The sequence below is a fragment of the Aedes albopictus genome, chromosome 3 (assembly GCF_035046485.1).
Source record: "Aedes albopictus strain Foshan chromosome 3, AalbF5, whole genome shotgun sequence".
NCBI lineage: Eukaryota > Metazoa > Arthropoda > Insecta > Diptera > Culicidae > Aedes > Aedes albopictus.
In genome coordinates, this window is record NC_085138.1 from 6278900 (window position 1) to 6301280 (window position 22381).

The 22381-nt window shown below is 34.4% G+C and overlaps 1 protein-coding gene across 13 annotated transcripts in view; it reads left to right on the forward strand.

The window, feature by feature from the left end:
* Positions 1-22381, forward strand: part of LOC109432457 (uncharacterized protein CG43867) — a 917308-nt gene that overhangs the window by 272800 nt on the left and 622127 nt on the right. The window lies entirely within an intron of this gene.

Genomic DNA, 22381 nt, shown 5'->3' on the forward strand with positions numbered 1-22381 from the left:
CCTTAACGAGTCAACGAGCGCTGTGACAAAAGAAGAAAATGAGATTTGTTCCTGCCTTAGATATTTAAAATAAATTGCCTTCAAAACTCTTTTAATTCCCTCAAAAACTCTTGGCGTTTTTCCACAAATTTCTTCTGCAATGTTTCAAACCAATCTATGGGTTTCTGCTTTAAAGTATATTCCAAATTCAGCAAGGTAATCTCTCAAAACTCAATTTGGACCGACATCATTGTTAACGGTATTTTTTGCAACAGTTCCTCCATTACAGATTAAATTTATGCAGATCGTACTATGCTTAGCCAAATCGATGCCTGGAATTAAAAGCATGCCAAATATTCGGAATAATTTTCGGGACAAACACATTTTATGAAGTACTTTTATGCCTGTACTATGTCAACTCTAACAAAAAGCGACTAGTCAGAATTTTCCTTTTGAATAAGACTCGAAACAAAGTCGAAACGTCGGGATAAATCTAAAACAGTCGTTTCGATTCCTAAGACTGCAGCGCCGATAAAGTAGCTAGTTTAAGCCAGGAGTCCGTCAAAATATCTTAAGAAATTATACAGAACGTACTTGTTAATTGGAAGAATGGTAATATGTTTTGAAGGGTGTTCGAAACCAAAGGATATTTCTGGCACTTTTTCTCGAGTTATTTCACATATTAACGTTAGACGATATAACAACAGAACCACCGTTTTTTAAAGTCTGTTTTTATCGCAAATAGATAATTTATGAGACAGACTTTGAGTTCAAAAATCTTCTAGACTCAGGTATGAACTAGTTATTTATGTGACGAGTTGCAAAAAGTTGATTTTTCAGCACGAGTCGTACATTTATCCAACGAGGCTTGCCGAGTTGGATAAATACCAAGAGTGCTGAAAAAGTCAAGTTTTGCAACGAGTGGCATACAACATTTTATGCAATGATTTTTTCATTATACAACTCATTTGAGTTGGATAATGTTCATAATGCAACTCAAATGAGTTGCATAATGGACATTATGCAACTATTTTTCATTATGCAACTCATTTCAGTTGCATAATGAATCAGTTCGGAAAAATTGACCATTATGATACCGAATTGAGTTAAATAAAATTGAAATTATGATACTGAATTGCATAAAATTTTTTATGAGTATTCTCATAAGAAATAAAAATTTGATTTACCCTCTAGTAGCCAACTCCGTCTTAAGGCGGGGTATAGTTTGAGCATTTGGGCTATTTTTTCCGATTGATTCTCTACCTTACTTGTCTAGGTATAGCTTCTACATTCATGGCAAGTAAATTAGTAACAGGAAATGTGTTGTAGTTTTAGCATCACTCATCTCTCTTAGCAATTTAATAGCAATAAAGTAGCAGTTACGATGCACATTGACCAAAACATATCGTACATCTGAAATGCTGCGCAACTGCTTTCAGATTTCAAGCAGCATTTCAATGGCTTACAACTTATTCAAATGCTAATTGGTTACCTGGGATTTCGATGAAAAAAAAAATAAATTAATTAAAAATATTTCAACAATTATCATAAAACCTCAAAATGTTTTCGTTATTTAAAACTGGTATCCCAAATAGGCTCCCAGGAAAAAAAACTTGAAAGTGTAAGGATGTGCAAGAGTAAAAAATAGGAAAATCACGTACCTCAATGGATATTTTTTTCACGAAATATTTCTGGCATTCTTGCAGGAATTCCTTGTTTTGAGTTAAGCAATAATAGAAAGCGTTCTAAAAGATTCATCCGACAATTTTTTTTTTAGAAAGTATTCCTTCTCATGTGCTTCTTGTGAACTTTCTCCATGATTACCTACAAGAATACCCTAAGAAATCTTTTCAGAATTCATTAAAATCAGAAATTCAATATTTCAGGATTTATCAAAATTTTTCAATATTTTCATCGAAAGGAGGATTTTTGCATTTTTTTTCTAGAATGACTTCAGCGGAATTCCTCCATAGTTTCCCCCAGGTATCCCTTTAGAATGCATTCATGTCCATGTATTTCTGCGAAAATTTCTCCTAAAATACCTCCAGGCATTTTCCTTGGGCCTTCTTCAAGAGTTTTCGAAGAAATTTCTCAAAATATTCATCTTGCCACTAGTACACGGGTTTATTCGAAAATTCCTCCTGAGATTTCTTCGAGGATTCTTTAGGAAATTCCCTTTAGAGATTGTTACTGAAGTTCGTGCATGTATTACTTTAAAAATTTCTGAAGGAACTCTTCCAATCATATTACCAGAATTTACTCCAGGAGTTTTTCTTTGGGAATTCTCCTGGATTTTTTTTTAGAAATTTCTATGTGTTTTTTTTTAGAAATTCCTCAAGAGATTTTTCAGAAGATGCAATCTTAGGATTTTTTTCTCAAAGACTCGGGGATTCTTTTAGAGATTATTTAAGAAATTGTTGTAAGGTGTTCCGTTATCCAGGTATCCTTTCAGATACTATTGGTGGAATTTCTTCAGAGATTCCTTCAGGTAGTACCCCATGTATTCAAGGATTCTTTCAGACAAATATTAAGAAAAACCTCTCAAAAAATTTCAAGAGATTCCTCCAGGAGTTTCTTCAGAAGTTCCCCCAGGTAATCCTCCAGGGATTGCTTGGGATTTATTTAGACCTAAGATTCCTTAAAGAAATGCTCAGTTCTTTCAGAAAAAAATGTTGGCAATGCTTCAGGAATTTTTCCAAAGATTCTCTCAGCTGTAAGAAATTACTCCAAAATCTATTTCTTTGCATTTTTACCTGCACAGGGTTCTCTAGTGTTTCCAGATTTCTTGAAAAGAAAAAAAAACATTATTCAGAAACTTGTTCCGCGGTACTCTTAACAATTTCTCCAGGATTTTAGTTTTGGATTCTGCAGGGTTTCCTACAGAAACTTCTCCAGTATGTAGAGGTTTATCAATAGATATTCGCAGAAATGGTTTCAGGAAGTTTTGTCTAGGAATCCCTCCAGAAAATTTTGAAGAATTTCTTCTAGGAATATCTGAAGGCACATATCACAACGATTTTTTAAGAGATTCCACCAAACAATCCTCCAGGGATCTACTCACTCAATGTGTAAATATTTGGTTTACGAATCTGTGTGGTCAGTTATGAATTTCAAAAAACTCAAATACTCTTGAATGAATCTTTAGAAGAATATCTGTATAAATCTGAATTCCTGAAAAAGTTCCACCAAGAATTTCATGAGAATTTTTCGGAAAAAGACCCAGATATACTTTTTGGAAATCCCTTGATGAAATTTCTAGATATGTTTTTAACCTACAAACATTTTCGGAAAAGAAAATCTGGACAAATTCTTGAGGGAGTATCTGAAAAATGCCCTTAGGCCTTCTTCAGAAGCTTTTAAAGAAATTTCTCGAAACATTCATCTTGAAATCAGTACATGGTATTTCCTACAAGAGATTCCTACAAAATTTCTTAAAGTTATCCCCTTAGAGATTGCTACTGAAGTTACTGCATGTATTTCTTCAAAAATTTCTGAAGGAACTCTTACAAGCATATTTTAAAAATAAATTCCACGAGTGTCTATAGAAAATCCCCTAAGAGTTTCTCCAGATTTTTTTTTTCAGATATTCCTCAAAATATTTCTTTAAAAGATGCTATATAAGAAAATTTTTTTTCACAAGTTTTCGGAGATTATTTCAGAGATTATTTAATAATTTATTCTAGGATTTCCTTTGAAATTCAGTATTTTTATTTTCTCTAGATATTCTCTCAGGTATTACTCCATACATTCAGGGTTTCTCTCAGGAATTTAAAATCTCAAGAGACTCCTTCAAGAGTTTCTTCAGGTTTTCCTACAGGGATTGCTTGGGAGTTATTTAGATCTAAGATCTCTTGTAGGAAGCTTCAGGAATTCTTTTAGAAATTTGTTCTGTGATGATTCAAGAATATTCTCAAAGATTCTCTCAACAATTTCTGCAGAATTTCTTCAGAATCTGTTCCTTTGCATTTTCAACTGCAGAGGGTTCTACAGTTCTTCTAGTCTTCTTCAACAAATATTTTTTTCAGAAATGTCTTCAGTGGTGCTCTTATGAATTCCTCCAGAGTTTTTTGCTGCAGGATTTCCTTCTGAAATTTCTCCAGGTACTTTAGGGATTTTTGTGTACTAATTTCATCACACATTATTTATTATTATTATTTACCTCTAGGAGTTTTTCCAATCATTCTTCAGAAAATCCTCCACGAAACTTTCAGAAATTTTCCAACAGTTTTCTTCAGGAATTATTGCAGAAAATTTCAAGTTATTTATCGTTGGAGGTACTTTAAATTTCCACATATTCTCCCAGAAATAGCTTTAGAACTTGCTTCAGGATTTTTTGTCTAGAAATCTCTTCAGAAAATTTTGAAGAATATCTTCTGAGAATCTCCGAAGGCACAAATCACCAGAAGGATTAAGGGATTCCTCCGGACAATCCTCCAAGGATCTACTCACTGTGGTCAATTATGAATTTTAAACAAATAACTCAACGAACATATGTACAGATGGGTAAATTATCGATTAAATAAGGAAACATTCACCTGAGCTGTGGATTTTCCCTTAGTTATCTGTTAAGAATTTTCTTTAGGGATTCTTCTAATTGGTACAGTAATTTTTTGATTTTTTGTACAATTTCTTGAAGAAATTATATGAAAAAATCCCTGGAGGAATATCTGTAATAATTTCCCTGAAGGTATTTCTGACTGACTGAAGAACTTTTTAAGACATTCTTTGGTGAAATCCTGGAAGAAATCTCTAATACTCTGAAGAAATCTCTGGACATATTTAGAAAGAAATCCCTGAAAGAAATTTCAGGAGAAATTCCTGAGGAAACATCATGAAGAAGCTCAGGAAAAAAATCTTAAACTATCCCAGGAAGAATTTCTTAAGAAGCTGCTGAAGTAGTTTTTGAACGAAACCTTGGAATATTGAAGACCAACTTCCAGGAGTAATTTCCAAAACAAATTACTTCCATAAAATGTTTTTGAAGGAATTCATCAACATCCAATACATAGAGGAATCTTATAAAGAATTTCTAAAAAAAAACTCTAGGAAAATATCAAAAGGAATCTCTGGAAGAATTTCTGCAAAAAACCTTTGAAATAATTTGTGATGGAACTGTGGAAGATTTTCAGAATTTTGAAATTCTTAGAGGAGCTTCTGAAGGAATCTCTCAAAAACTTTCTGAAGGAATAACTTAAATATATATATCTGTAGAAATTCATGTTGAAATTTCTAAAGCAATTCATGCAAAACTTTCGTAGGAATAGCAAGTAAAGTTGAAGAATCTAAGGACTGTATCGGAAATTAACTATAAACATTCAAAATGCTCTATCTCGAAGCATGGTTGGTTTTTTTATTCAGGTTCTTCTATGAAATCTTCTCAATATAGTTAAGTTTAGAACAGCTTGAAGACATTTGGAAAATGTTTAGTATTATTGAAAATATGGGTCTATGAGTATACCACACAAAATAACAATCTGTACAAACTGCATTTTTTTTTAATTTTTTTTTAGCGTTTCAATAATTTGTAGCAAAAAAAAATGTACGAGGAAAAATCTGGAAAATGATTATTATTATTAGCAGTTATGTTCACATAACATATAATTAAAAACCGACTTTTAAAATTCATATTTTGGATAGAAAAACCTCCAGAATTAAAAATATGGTCTATCCCAAAAAACACCTACTTTTTGGTCGAACTTTGACGCTCAGTTTAAAATATCTTCAGAGGTTATAAAATTTTGTTCTCTGGTAAAACAACCTCTTCAATAGATTAAAATACATACCCAATCGAAAAAAAAATACAAATTTTCAACTTTATGTATTTTTTATTTGGGTAATCGTTCTTTGAAAATTGAAAATTTTCCCAAAGTTTTCGTAATATTAAATTTTTAGGAGGTGTCCAAAATTTTAAAAACATATTTGCAATCTTTGAGATAAAAGTCCAAGTTTAATGATTATTTTTAAAAAATCAGAACTGCCATTCTTTATTTAAGAGATTTCTATAATATTCCCAAAAATAAAGTATGTTTATTTCACACAGATTATTATTCAGACAATTATGAACGTTTATAGTTAGTTTCCGATACAGTCCTTATTATAAATTTACCTCCGTGTGAGCCTTTAGTTTTAAGTTATTTTTATAATGTTTTTTGAAAAGAAAAAGAGGTTTTGTGCCTCTTTGAGAAAGATTTCGTTTTTGAAATGCCGAAATCACTCAAAGGGGTTTTTCCCTCTTTCAAAATTTCAAGTTAAAATAAACAATAACAATAATAACAATTATAAATTTACTGAAGAATGAACTTCTGGTGGTATTTTTGGGGTAATCCTTTAAAAAATCAGAAGAAATTCCGAGACAAATTTCTGAAACAATCCTTATAAGCATACTCTTAGACCTTCTTCTTCTTCTTCTTCTGTACGGCTCTACGTTCTCACTGGAACTTGGCCTGCCTCTCTCCAACTTAGTGTTCTTTGAGCACTTCCACAGTTATTAATTGGAGGGCTTTCTTTGCCTGCCATTGCCTGAATTTTGTACCTTGTGAGGCAAGCACAATGATACACTATGCCCAGGGAGTCGAGAAAATTTTCCCGACCGGAACGGGAAACGAACCCGCCGTCTCCGGATTGGCGATCCATAGCCTTAACCACTAGGCTAACTGGAGACCCCTGTGGAAACTGATTAAGAAAATGCTAATTAAACTTTGACTTAAATACGATATCCCATCAGTCGCTAAGAGTTTCGCTTCAGATTTCGTTAGAAATTCTCGAGAAGAAGTTTTTATTTTATTTTTATATTTATCATTCACATAAATGAGGTAGGTAGGGCCCGTGGCTACACGTTCGCTTCATAAGCGGATGGTCATGGGTTCGACCCCAGCCCCGGCACTTCGTGAGTTGCTCTTCCCCCCGAGAGCGGCTGGCACTTGACCCATATTGGACGATACCCAATCGAACTGGAAAAGGAACAACAGCCACACATCATTTCATCATCGTGCTCATCATTCTACCAAGGACAGGGTAGAAAAGTGAAAGCAGCATAGAGGAAAAACCAGTTCGATATAGTAGAATAAGAATATAATAGAATACATTTAGGGGCTGTACAAAGTGTGAGTGCAGCCGCCAATTTTAATCGCTCACGTAGTGCCCTAGTTGATAAAAGAGCTGTAAAATAGGTTAAGTGGTTAAGAATAAAAAAAAATGAGGTAGGTCCAGAGGGGAGGGGGTTTCTCACACCATCTAAACATTGTCAAATTACTCTGCGGAGTCTCATTGGCTATGGAAATTGATAGTTTAGCCAAACCAACTCCACCAACTGGAAATGTCATCAAGTGACGCCAATGATAAAGATATTACGAATGAATTAAATGAAGTTGAGGATCAGCACGATGACTATCAGCTAGAAAAGTAAAATGTCATGACGATTATCGTTGATATAGAGAATTATGATTGAAACGTTCGGTGACGGTGATCCTTCGCGACGGTTAGTGATCATCTGAAGTGGTGATTGAAATTTTTGACGGTACAGACGATCGATTTTCATGAAGATCATTATGATCGGTGATAAGCTGCCCAAGTAACACACATGTTATATAAAAGTTAAGACAGCGCAAGTTTTGGTTGTATAGAAGTTTATTTTACGTTATTTAAACACAATGTTAGAATTACGTGAAATAAACTTCTATACAGCCAAAACTTACACTGTCGTAACTCTATTATAACATGTGTGTTGCTTGGGTGGTATATGAATAAGGTTATGGTGATAAGTTACTTTGATGATGGATTAAATTGCGTAAATTTGATGATTTTTTATTAATGAGAAAAATTGATTATTTTTAAGGATTTTATTTTTTTAAGATTTTTTTCAAGAATTTTAAATTTTTAAGAATAGACTGATATGAGATGATGTTCAACGCTGTTGCTGGTGATTGATAAAAAGGTTTTTGTAAAGTAGAGGATCATGATTACGTGGTGATAATAATTGGAATTGGTGTCAATCAGTGAAATTACAAAATAACCGTATTTTTCCACTATTGAAAATTGCCAACTCAACGCACGAATAGTGTTGACGCGACGTTTTCCAATTCCAATGAAATGTTGCTCATGTATGAGCTTCTATCTGAACATATTTTCCATGTTATTTGTTTTGCAATATTCTTCACCTAACTTTGGGTAAGGGCGTATGAAAAATTCTAAATTTTCTTCTTCAATAAGTCTGATACAAATTTAATTTTGACTTTTTGTCTTCCTCCCTCTTAAAAATTTTTGGATAGATTTTGTATTTTGAGTGGGCAGGTAAAAAAATATTTATCAAAATATCGGATCTTGCTAAAAATTCTTTAACAAATCCGATGAGTTTTTAATATTTTTCAGATTAAATGCTTTATTACAATATTACAAAAAGTGAAATAAATATTTGTAACGGTCTAAATTATAACTCGAAAACGGTTTCTTGGATTGAAATGGTGTCTTCGAAGATGTTTGATGATCTTTAATGGACTTTAAGAAAAAAAATACACTGATAGTAACATTCGTCACGCATCAATGTGAGATGTCATATGATTTCAGTTTCCAAGAACCCCACCCTTCAATTATTTTTATTATTTTTCTGTAGCAAACTTGATTTCAACCTCATCGAAAAGATTTCGAACCGGAGATTGTGACCGCCATCAGTGACCCATTATGCCAACCAATATCATCTCATATGCTGCGACTGGCATTTAGTACCGACCATCACGACGAATGCTTTCGAAAGGTCGCTGACATGTATGAATTAACGTTATCACCGTGTCCTCCATGCCTCTTTACCCAGAAGTGCAATGATCCCCTCAGTCTCAGTTTTGTAGTTGACCAACCACCACTTGGTTCCCATTGTAATGCGGTGTGCAGTGTGGAATTACCATAATCTGCGTCGATAAATATCGCAATTTCTGCATTGCAACACATTTCACCAACAAACGCTCAGTGCCACCCCGGTCATGGGAGCAAACAAAAGGACATTTGCCTCCTCATTGCATTGATGATGATGATGGTGGTGATGATGATGATGATGACGATGACACTCGAGATCATCAATTGCGATTGTGTGTATGCGTGCTCCTGCACATGACATAAATAATGCAAACTTAATTAAATTTGTTTTAATTATTCCAATAAAATATATGCGGAATGTGTCAGTTTCTCGAGTGGGTGCTCGTTCTGTAGGAAATCCGTAAGGTCGTCGACAGGGCATCGATAATAATTATTGGTATTGATTTCATGCGATGCAGGATGGCCAAAGGACGTGACTGATTGAATTGGGAGTAGTTCATAGCGCCGTCATTGGTTCGAGCTCAAGATGGTTCACAAAGTTCCAGTTACTCATCGAAAAAAAAAATCCGAATTTTCTTCTTCAAAAAATTATGTCTTAAAATGGTTTGTTGGATTGAAATTATGTCTTCGAAGATATTTGAGGATATTCAAGGACTTTTAGAAAAAAAGACATCTTCGTCGATCTATGTAAGATGTCATATAATTTCAATTTTCCAAAAAAACTTATCCTTCCGTTATTTTTTTATCTTTTTTATTCTTTCGTAAAAAGCTGACTTTCAGCCACAATATTTGCCAAGTAGCCCCGGAGTCCATTAAGCAGCCGCCATCTAGAATTTGGAGCCACCATCCTTGATTATAGACCGCTATCTTGGAAATTCTGTTCATTATTTTTTTTATTTCAGACATCTTCCGCAAACCAAATATACCCTTATGCATGGTTTTATAGCCTAAAAGACCATTAAACTGCCGCTATCTTGAACATTAGGCTTTCATCTTTAATTTTTTGGCTGACATCGTCGAATTTCTGGTCTCCAGTGTTAATTTCCGCACAAAATTTGTCAGCCATGCTAAAGGTTACAAAAATCGCCGCAGTTTGATGTGTCGCATGATGGGGATTGGTTCAGTTTTATATGTGGCCAATTCTACCGATGCTGATCCGGATCACTGAAATGGTCATAACTCCGGAACGCCTTGACTGATCCGGACCATTTTTAATAGCAAACAATGCGGTAAAATTTTGGTTCGATTCGAGCTATAATCCGAAAAATCGGCCAGTGGAAAGTGCCTTAAAAGTGAGTGAACTTATTTTGCGCACAGACATACATACATACACACATACAGACATCATCTCAATTCGTCGAACTGAGTTGATTGGTATATGTGACTTGACCCTCCTAGCCTTCTATAGAAAATTCGTTTTTTGAGTGAACATATAGCCTTTCAGTACCATTTGGTTTACGAGAAAAGCAAAAATAAATTCGGAGAAACAAATTGATGAAGTCATTTAATTTTTGTGATAGTTCTTATAATTTCCTGTAAATTATTTGCTACCAGGACTGGTTTTCCAGTCACAATGAATCCTTCAAATAGAAACTCTATAGAATTAATCACATTTTAGAAAACTGAAGAGATTAGAAGTTTTCTCATGTTCTTTTTTGCCCAGAAACTGAGACGAAAATAATTCGTGTCATCCGACAATCCCCATAGCCCAAACCAATCGATTCATCCAATACCACAAAAGAAGATGGGTACCCAAATAAATCTACTTCCTAAATGGAAATTTATTTCCCGTACGCTCAGTCACACCACAGAAGAATTGGTTCAATCCGTCGCCATTCACAAAACTCGTACAACCAACCGGACTATTCATCACGTCGTTGTCGGTCGGTCGGTCGTTCGTTGTGGTACTTCACGCACGGCACATACAATACCTATACACCAATCCAATTGAAGAAGGTATCCCCCGCTCTATTGAAACCCGACAAATGTCTCCAATATTTATCATAAATCCCATTTCCGCGTTTCGAGCGAGAGCTCGTCGTCCATTGAGAAACCCCTTTTTGGACCACGGCAAGGACGATGACGACGACGCAAAAAGCCAATTCCGATCCGGCAAACCCGTTTCCCACTAAATTATACATTTATCGTTCGTGGATCGAAGCTTGAACGACCCACCGCCACCACACCGCCGACCCAAAGATGATGATAGGTGGTGTGTGCATTGTCGAGCCTTTTGGCGAATTTGTTTCCGATTGCGTGTGTTTGTGTGGATGGTGAAAATGGCGGTAGAAGGAGGATGTGTGTTTGCATGTCGCCTCGTTTAGGCCTTTGGAAAAGCTTATCTTTATGCATAATTCAGATAGGTGCGTAACTACGAGGCTCGCTCGTTCCACGGTCGATTGAAGAGCATCTGGTACTTTTCTGCGTGGTTTCTAGTTATAGAAGACACAATATCTTTTAGATATGTCGAGATGTTCAAGGGATATGTTGTTGCAGAATCACAAATTTCACGATTCCCGTATAAATTGTAACTCTTATCAAACACTTTATCATAACTAACACAAATGAGCTTGTATCTGTCTTTACCTGCAACCATATACTACGTCCTGTGTGACGTAAGGGCTTCAAAACACATTGCAGATTAAAATTTACAAAGTTTAGATTCTCCGGTGAGACTCGACATCACGACTCAACTGTGATCATCAAGCACATATTACTGTTGTGCACATGGGTTTCGAAGCATTTTCAACAGTGTAGTTTTTACATGGTCTACTTGGTCAGCCAAAGCAAAATCATGAAATTGACATTTGTAAGGTGCGCTATGGCTATATCGGTCTTTTTCTACTCAGAGTGTAAGGGAGTAGAGATCAAAGTGAATAATGAAATGATAGATATGATAGTATTTGCTAGGTTGCGATCTCCAGGTTATCCAAAACGTCCAGAAGTTTTGAACTCTGTCTACTGAATACAAATAGTTATGTTTACTTTTTAAATCTCTTGAACTTGAAGAATTACACTCAAATATACATTTAATACATGAAATGCTGGAAGTCATGACCTGGTGATGTCCTAGGCAACTTAAAAAAGCTCTGGAGTTGTGATTGTAAGGCCTTTACCTGTAATAGTATCCCGGGTAGAGGTGAAGTACTGACGATCAAATCGTGATATTGGTTTGATTGATATAAGAGATAAAAGATCTGAAAATAATATCTAAAAAATGTTCCTGGAACATCTGAACAATATCAAAATTTGATATTCCGAGATCAAACGAATAGCTCGCTGCTATTGGTTAGATATTACAAAATCTAAACATGATCTGATGATGATGTTCCAGGAGTAAATTTTAAATCTTATTTTTAGATCTTTTATCTCTTATATCAATCAAACCAATATCACAATTTGATCTCAATATCAAAATATGCTATTATTGAGCTCTTTTCCTCTACCCGGGATATCAAACTAATGTATGCATGTCAGAACTGATTTCATTAGATCCATACATGTAAATCAGAGTATGAAAGACTAATTGCACATCAATGGCGATACCTTAGGCCATCCAAATCATTCTCGAGTTAAGGCCTTTATATCTACACCGGTAATAAGGCATCGGTTGTATTTCAAACTTGGTATAGTGCATTTTGGTAGTCATAGAAGATCAGCTGAATCATATGATACTTGTATATACATCATAGAGGCATCGTGGATCATCCGAACTATTCTGAAGTTGAGAAATAAAGTTTGAAATTGAAATGGTGTACCAACAGAAGTGCACAAACATAAGATTTTGCCCATTTGATTTATACACATAGTGCAAACCATGGGAGAGAAGTTTCCAGATTATCAGGGATATCTGAGGTCTCCTTTCAGTATTATGTGGTTAAGGCCTTCAGATCTATACTCGTAACAAAGCATCCTGCACGTTCAAAACTTGGTGTAGTGTGTTTTAGTAGACATAGATGATGAGTTCAACAATATATCATATAACTTAAAGCTGTTCTAGATCATCCAAACCATTGTGAAGCTGAAATATACGGTTTTCATTTGTAATGACATATCAATAAAAGTGCACTAATAGCAGCATTTATCTCATTTGATTCAAACATATAATACAAGTCGGGGGAGACAAATTTCCAGTACATCAGCAATATTTTTCTTATATTTTTTTTATATTTATGGTTATTCTTCAAGTTCAAGTGATTTAAAAAGTAAACATAACTATTTGCATTCAGTAGACAGAGTTCAAAACTTCTGGACGTTTTGGATAACTTTGAGATCTATGTTACAGCTATAAAAAGACATAACTCATTTCTATCTAACAGCTACAACCCAAACAAGGAGTTTTGGGCAATTTTCACTAACATATATCACATTTGCATAGAAATATTACCCTAAATCGAGCGAATCACAAGTGGTGTACACTATATTTGCAGCTATATCTCCAAAATGTACTGGCATAACATTATCTCCATATATGCATATGACAGCACAACTAATCCCCTTGATAAAAAATTTTGGTTTTGAAAATCCACCCACTGTGTCAAAAGCTATAAGTATAACTATGCAAAAAAGTTGTCCACATCTTTTAAGGGTTAAGCAGATCGGATTGGTTGGTAGTTCATACCACCTTACCAAGACTGGCAAAAGTCTCAGGCACCCGACTGCCTATGTATTGTTCGGTTTTCATCACAAGTTCTATCGATCGGTAGCTTTTTTGGAATTCACATCAATTCGTTCAAAATACCCTTTGACCCGTTGTTGAGCAGTAAGACTTTATGCTGAATTGTGCCTTGCTCTCAACTTGATATATAAAGTTTAAATGGTTTTGTATCGTACTACTAACATTCCCTTCCTTCGTCGATGACCGTAAGGACGCGTCAGACGCCGTTATAGATTTAATCAAGTTTGAAATTCTCAAAGGTAGACAATGAGAACGGTATGTTACGATTACTTCTTAATTTCAATTGTTCAGGTTAATCACGAAATACCAAATATTTATTATTATTATTATTATTTATTAAACGACACTTCACACCAGAAGGGTGCATTCGTGTCGGAAATACCAAATACGAATTGTAGGGTCATCTGCGCATGTTCATTTTTATTGAATGTGTCATAATCTGCAAACACTTTATCTTTTCCTTGGCGTAACGTCCCTACTGACAAAGCCTGCTTCTCAGCATAAACAATAAAAAAATGGATTATTTCATTAGTTTTAATTCGGTATTTTAATTGTATATTTAAACCTCCTATAAAACTGTATTGAAATAAATTTTTAAATCCGTGGAGAAATTTCTAAAAAAAGTCTTGAAAAATGACTAGAGGAATAGCAGAACGTATTTCTGAAGGAGTCGCTGGAGAAATTTCAGGAAAAAAAAAATCCTGAAAGAATTGCCAAAGGAGTTCTTGAAGGATTTTTTTTATATAGAAATCCCTAGAGAGTCTGTGTAAAATACAAAAAAAAATCCGATCTGAATTTCCTGGAAAAAAAATAATAAAAAAATCTGGGAAAATTTCTGAAGGAATCTTTGGAGGCCTCTTACAAGCATTTTCTGGATTCTGGACAACCTTTATTATAAAATTTTGAAAGAATTTCTAAAATAATACCCCCTACTTTTTATAGCATTTTTGAGAATATATAGAAATTCTCGATAAAACTCTTGGATGAGCTTATGACGGAATGCCTGAACGAATTCCTGAAAAAAAATATTGAAAGAGTTTTTTTTTTAAACATAGAGCAATTTCTGAAAAAAAAAATCTTTGGAAATATTTCTGAAGGAAATACTAGAAAAAGAAAATAAGGAAACCCTGGAGAAATTTCTGAAAAAATCCTTGGAGGATTTTTCAAGCGAACCTCCAGAAGATTTTTTGAAGAAATCTCTGGATACATTTCCAATGAAAATGGTGATGAAAGATTAAAAACCCTTTGAATGAATATTTAAGGCAATTCTTGGAATATTTGGAAAGATCTCTGCAGAAATTTCAGTTCAATTCCTGTTACAAATAAAAACAATATAACAAATCATGGCCCACGTTGGGAGCTATATCACAAACAAACAATATTGGAGCCCTATAAATGCTCTATTTTATTTCTCATCACGAGGAATTAATAGAACATTACAAATGCCCATTAAAATAAAACATCACGAAATAACAACATACAGTAGATATAACACAAAAAATATAAAAGTGCCCAGTTATTCTCAATGGTATAACAATTTATGATCACAGGATGACGAGGTTTCATAAATTGGTTTTGGTCCATCAGTCAATCCTGGATTTGTATTTTATTTAACAGTTTTAGTTCTGTGTTCATAGCTGGATTTTGTCTAGGAAAACTAATCCTAATGATTAATGGACCATCTCGATATGGGTTTTAATGCAAGACGGCTGCATTTTGATGTCCCTGCTAGGGAGCGGTTTGCCTGTCTTGCAGTCAATTGTCGCCAGAAATGACCTTAAAGTATGCAACCATTCCGGTTGCTAGGGACTATCTTCCTCCTGAGAGATAGAAGAACCCTATAAATGCTCTTAAATTTAGCAAATATTCACTAGTTAAAATCGAACATGCCACAGATAAATAAAAGTGGTATCATTTCTTGAAAAAAAAAATACTTAAGCAAATTCTGATTTGTTGATCTTTGGAAGAATTCTGGATGAAGCTTAAAGTTCAAAGAATTCTGTGGAGGAATACTTGGAAGAATTTGTGAAAGAGTCGCTGAAAGATTTTTAAAGGAATCTTTGGAAGATTACTGATAAAAAATATTCCAAAAGATTTTTTTGGAGATTTGTTGAAGATTTTTTTTTATTTGTGAATTTAAAACCATGAAGGATGAAATGAGAAAATATGTGGAACATTTTCCAAACGTATCCTTGTCGAAATTTTTGGTGGAATATCAAGAGGAATTTACAATGAAAACTTTTGAGAAAGTGTGTTTAATAGAAGGCAAAACTTCTGTTACAATCTATCGAAGATTCTCCAAAACAAAAAAAATCCACCGAGAAGCTTTTAAAGGAATTCCTTAAGAAAATTTATGAAATAATCGCTGAAGAGTTTATAGACAAAATCGCAGGGGGAATTTTCGAAGGTTTTCATGGAAAATTTTCCAAAAAAAAATGTCTGAAGAAATACCTAAATGACTGCATTGAATTCCTGAAGGAATATTTTGACATATCTCTGCAGGAATTTCTGATAGATTCTGTGGAATAATCGCTGGAAGAATTGAAGCGGAATTTCTAAAGGAATCTCTGGATGAATTTCTCCCCAAGTAGTACACATGTCACAGAGACTTACGCGCCCAGTTCTTCGTAGTTAGTTAATACTATTAGTTGTGTTATTCGAGCCCCGTGTTAGAATTACTTGACTTTGAATCGTGTGCAACTAAAAAACTGCGCTGCGTAATTTTTTTGCTACATGTGTGCCACTTGGGTTCAAGAATTTGCGAAGGAATTTTCGAAGGACTTTTTTTAAAGAATACTTGTATGATTTTCTGATTGAATAACCGAAGGTATCAATGGTGTATATATGTTTCAAAATATTCCAAATAGTCTATGAAGGGATCCTTTAAGGACTTTATCAAAGAAATCCAAGCATTTTTTTTAGAAAATATATGGTTGATTCACCAAAGGCATCCTTGATGAAGTTTCTGTTGAAATCTCTAGAGAAATTTACGATGCAAACTCTCAAGAAGTGGTATGTAATTCGTGGTAAAATTTCAAAAACAAACTATCGAACTTTTTCAAAGAAATCCATCGAAAAACTTTTGATGGAATCCCTGAAGAAAATTTCCGAATGAATCGCGGACGAGTTTGTTTTTGGCAAAACGCCTAGAGGAATTTCCAAAAGTATCCATGGAAAATTTCAAAAAAAAGCTTGAAAGAATTTTTAAACAAATCTCTGCATGAGTTTTTGCTAGATTCTGTGGAGAAAAGTTTGAAAGAATTCTAAATTTCTAAAGCAATTCTATTTTTCTGATTTTATGAAGGCATCTTTAGAAGAATTAAATTTCTAGTGGTATTTCTAAAGTGAACCTCTGAATTAATTTATTAATAAATACCTAGCAGATCTTCTGAGAGAATTTTTGAAAGAATTCTGAATGAAGCCTTATTTTTAAAGGAATGTAGAGGGTGTACCTCAAGAATTTGTGAAGAAATTTTTGGGAGATATCTTTCTAAAGAATCCCTGAACAAGTTTCTGATTAAACTACTGATAGTTTATATTTATAAAAAAAAGGAAAGGATTTTATAAAGGAATTCATGACGCATTTTTTGAGAAAAATATTGTAGATTCACCAAAGGCATCCTTGATGAAGTTTCTGTTGGAATCTCTAGACTCTAAAGAAATTGTATGTAATGCATGGTTAAATTTCAAAAGCAATCTATCGAGGATTTTCCGAAAGAATCCATCTAAAAACTTTCAAAGGAATCCCTGATGAAAATTTCCGAAAGAATCTCTGAGGAGTTTTTTTTAGTAAAATACCTGGAGAATCTTGGAAAAAATCCTAGAATGTTTACCTGAATAAATTTAAGAATATTTGAACAAGACTCTGTAGGAACTTCTGAATTCAGGAAATAGAATTGCTGGAAGAATTGAAACTCTAGAGGAATTTTTGAAAGAGCCAATAGGAGAATTTCTAAAGGAATACCAAGCAGATCTTCTGAGAAATTCTTTTTTAAGAATTCTAAACGAAGTAGGCGAAATACATGTAAAAAATTTTGAAGCAATTTTTGGAAGAGTTTCTTTAAAGAATCAATCTATGGAAGATTTTCTGAAAGAATCCCTGAAGAAAATTTCCGGAAGCATCCCTGAAGAGTTTTATTTTTTTGATAAAATCCTTAGAAGATTTTCTAAAGGTGGAAGATGGAATTAAAAAAAAACCTTAAATCTGCCTGAAGAAATTCTTGGAAGAATATTTGAATATATCTCTGCAGCAGTTTCCGAAGGATGCCGTAGACATTCCGTGAATTTTCAAAGCTGTGGAATCCCTACCAGATCTTCTGAGAGTATTTTTGAAAGAATTATGAATGAAGCCTAATTTTTAAAGTTAGGGGGTGCACCTGGAGAATTTACCGATTAAAATGTTAGAGGCATTTCTGAAGGAATCAGCGGAATATTTCTAACATAAAATCTCTGAAGAGATCCTTGAGGGTTTTTTAAAACATTTATTTTAAGGGATTATATTTTCAAGGAGGATTTATTGAGGAAATATATGGAACATTTTCAAAAGCCATTTTTGGCGTAATTTCTAGAGGTATCCCTCGTCAAATTAACGATAAAAACTCTGGAGAATTTGTGCGTTATTCATAGTTTAATTTTTTAAGCAATCTATCGAACATACTTTGAAGGAATATATCGAGAAATTTTGGAAGGAACCCTCGAAGACAATTTACGAGAATTCCTGAAGTTTTTATGAAAAAAAAAAATCTCTGTCGTAAATAATGAAGAAATCCATGGATGATTTTCCAACCAAATTTCTTCGTGGAGAAATATTTGGAAAAAACCTTGAGAATAATTTGTATCCCGTGGAAATCTTCATAAAAGCCTGTCTATATGAATTACTAAAAAAACAGTCCTCTGATGATTTTCTTAAGAAAGGAGGTTTTCTAATGGAAAGTTTATAATGGAAACTTTCCAATAAAAATCCTTCGAATTGCTTCTGCTGAATTTCCTGAAGGAAATTTGGAAAAAATTCAGGGAAGAATTCCTGCAGCAATCAATGCAAGATGTTTTACAAAGAATCATAGATGAATTTTCTAGTGGCATTTATGAAGACATTTCTGAAACATTTTATAAAAGATTTTTTTTGAGAATTTGGAACGAGACCAACGAGACCCGGGGCTAGTTCATCTCGGGACCCACACTTTACTTACCTTCTGAAGGAATGCCTGAACGAGTTCCTGTAGAAATCATTGGGAGAATTTATAAACCAGGTCCTAAGGGAATTCCTAAAAGTATCTTTGGAAAAAAAATTTTAGGAATCACTAGAATGTGCCACAAAAGTTCAGCCTATTGGACGCAGTGGCTTAATTTCCCCAACAGGGGAGAAAAAAAAATCCCTGGCGAAATTTTTGAAGGAATCCGTGGTGGATTTTCGAATCGAACACTTGAAAAATTTTCAGTATTCATTCAAGATATTTGTGAAGTTATCCATGAAAGGAATCTGTAGGAATTTCTGATAAATTTCTGCAAGTCATTTTATAAAGCAATTATATTTCTGATTGTATGAAGCAATCTATCGAAGATTTTCCTAAGGCACCCATCGAGAAGTTTCTGAAGGCATACATATGTGTAGAAAATTTTCGAACGAACTCCTGAAGTTTTTTGAAAGAATCCCTGGAGGATTTTTTGAAGAAATCCGTGGAAGATTTTGTTATGAAGAATCGTTTAAATCAATTTCTAACCCGTGCAAAACTTCATGAAGGCCTATCTATGGGAATTAACCTTCACGTACCCGCCCTCTGACAAGGGAACGTCCATAAATTACGTCACGCTTTTAGGGGGGAGGGGGGGTTCAGCAAAGTGTGACAACCCTTACAAAAATTTCAGAGGTCTCATACAAAAAGTGTGACATAGAGGGAAGGGGGGGTTGAAAATGGGCAATTTTTGCGTGACGTAATTTATGGACGCTCCCCAACTCATTATCAAAATGCTGGCATTTCGTCAATTTTCATCCGATTTTTTATGAAATTGGTTCTAGTTTGTTATACTCAAGTGGCCATGTAATATCCGGAAATATTCCGGAGATTTTCCGGATTGTACTAGGTTCAGGGGATAGGGGAGGTGTCTGTTTTGCCAAATGTCTAAAAGTGTTTATTTTATGTGTTATTGCAGAGGTTCCCAAACTTTTTGCTATCGCGGCGCCCTTTGACATTTCCAAAAATGTCGCGGCACACCAAAGTTTTTAACAAAGTTTTTTTTTTAATTTTGGGCAACTTTCACTTTACAAAATCGTGAAACACTTCAATATCATGTTTTCAGAAATCAATATTTGGAAAACTAACTATTTTTTTTATTTTTTTTCTCAAACATAGTTTAAATATTTGTAAGATTTCAAAAATCATGTTAATTTCATCATAGAAGTTTCAAAAATAAGAAGAAACTCAGATGTAAAGGTAAAACAAGCTGCTGAATTTCAACAATTCAGCCAAACATTCTAAAGCGTTTGCAATAATTAAAGAATTCTTATTGAATGAAAATAACTACACAGAACTTGACCAAAGCTTTAACTTTTTGCGGAAATTGCAAAGCAATGCTTTTATTTATTTTGGAAAATTTCGGCAAACTGGGACACATGAAGAGATTGTAAAGACCTGCCAGGATGGCTTTGATTAATTTATTTTCATAAATTTCAACTTAACCCTTTGGGCCTGGATTGGCCATATATGACCCCATTGATGAAACCGAGTTAAGCGAGGTTGCGGCAGTACTGCTACTGATGAAACAGTCCGGCTCAAAAAGGTCAAAGCTAGCTCTTCACACTGCCAGATCGGCAAACCTGCATGCCGCTAAGCTGTTCCGAAGGCCTTGTAATCATTTTGAAAAGAACGTAAATAATGTTCTTGAAATTAAAATCTTTGGACAAGTTATAGTAAAATCAAAAGCTAAGCTGAAGCTTAAGAATTCCAAAAACAATTTCAAAAACTTGAAATTTTTAAATGTGGTTTCAATTGATATTTTAAACATAGGATACTAAAAATCCTTTGGGACAATAGAAGAGTCAGGAAAGATTTTCAAAAATGTGAGCGACACTAGTTTTACTAATAGAAAAAAAAAAATAAAGGTGTTCCGCAATACAAATAAAGAGTTTGTTTTTTTTTTGTTTCGTCACAAAAGCCAAAATCCTGTGGCGCGCCTGGGAAAGGTTCGCGGCGCACCAGGGCGCCACGGCGCACAGTTTGGGAAGCACTGTGTTATTGTGTTTGAGAGGCCCCCGCGGAACCTGTTCCAGGTGTTCCGGAGCGGCCACATCAGTTGATACATACTTCAGTCATTTTTTCTGCCCCATTCTCTTGAAATCACGAAGATTGATACGTCGCACGGCATGTATTGGGTGCAAATCCCCGATGACACCCCCGTGGAACCTACATGCTAGATGTTCCGGGTGGCCATATTAGTTGATACAGACTTCAGTCTATCGTGTTTCTGAGTCAGTCATTCGAAATCATGAAGATTGATGTGTCGCACGCATGTTTAGGTTGAAAATCAGAAGTGTCCCCGATGAGGCCCCGCGGAACCTGTCACAGGGATCCCCATGGGTCAACTTATTTAAATCTGGTTATCGCAGTTGTGTTTCACTGTACACAGTAAAAAAAATCGCTGAAAATCGATGGTTCAAACAAAATAACACACGAAATAATCACTGTTAGCCATTTTGGCAACCCCCTGATTCCAGCACAATTCGGAAAATCACCGGAATGGTTCCGGATATTGCATGGCCACTCGAGTATAATGAACGAGCACCAATTTATGATCGATTGAAGGCGACTTCAAAAAAATCAGATGAAAATTGACGAAATGCCAGCATTTTGAATTGAGTTGTCGGAGGGCGGGTACGTGAAGGTTAATTCCCATAGATAGGCCTTCATGAAGTTTTACACGGGTTAGAAATTAGTCTAAACGTGCCTTCAGTACGGGTACTTGAAGGTTAAAAAAATCCGTGAAAATTTTTGTAAAAAAAAAATCTGTGGAGATTCTTAAATGAAAAGTTTACAATGGAAGATTTTCAAAATAAATCCTTCGAAAATTATTTGACTAAATCCCTGGAGGAATTTCGGAAAAAGATCATGGAAAGATTTCTTAACCAATTCATGCAAGATGTTTTTTAAAGAATCCTGGGTGAATTACCTACTGTCATTTCTGAAGTAATTGCTGACATCTTTAGGAGTTTTTGGCCGATTTTAGGAAAAATATCCCCAAAAATTTTCTGAAGGAATACCAAGATGATTTTTTTTTAAAGAGTCACTGACAATTTTTCTTTAAAGAAACTTTTTGAAGGAATCCTCAAACCCTGAGCAGAAGGGAATACTTTACAAATATACCATGTAAAATGCAACCTGTAATCTCATATCTAAAATTGATAACATTTTGTTACTCTACGAAATCTTTTGCGAACATTACAATAGCAATTTGAGATATCTGAGCAGAGTTTGGTATTGAAGTTGTATTTGTTGATTTAGCAGAGCAAATAAATGAAGAACATGTTTTGCTATTACTATTATGTTAATAAAATACTTTGTTATTCAGAACGTCACAATATTTGAATTTTTAGGTATGCATTCATTATTGAAATAACTAGGCGTTATTCATAAAATATGGTTTTCGTTTTTCTTTTTTTCCCCTTTTACTTTTGAAATCGAATGCAAATTCTGGGTATAAAAAACACTATATTTTTGTAGGTGTCGGGCCATTTGGCCAAATACCGTTTGACCGAATTTAGTTTGGCCGAAAGCCATTTGACTGAACGCTATCTGGCCGAATGGGTCGTTTGGCCGAAATATGATCAAAAGAATTCAGAGGAATATTTTAACATTCTTTAACTACTAATGTGATCATCAGAAATATTTCCTTCTTTCAATCATAGGCTGTTCTTTCGAGTTTAAC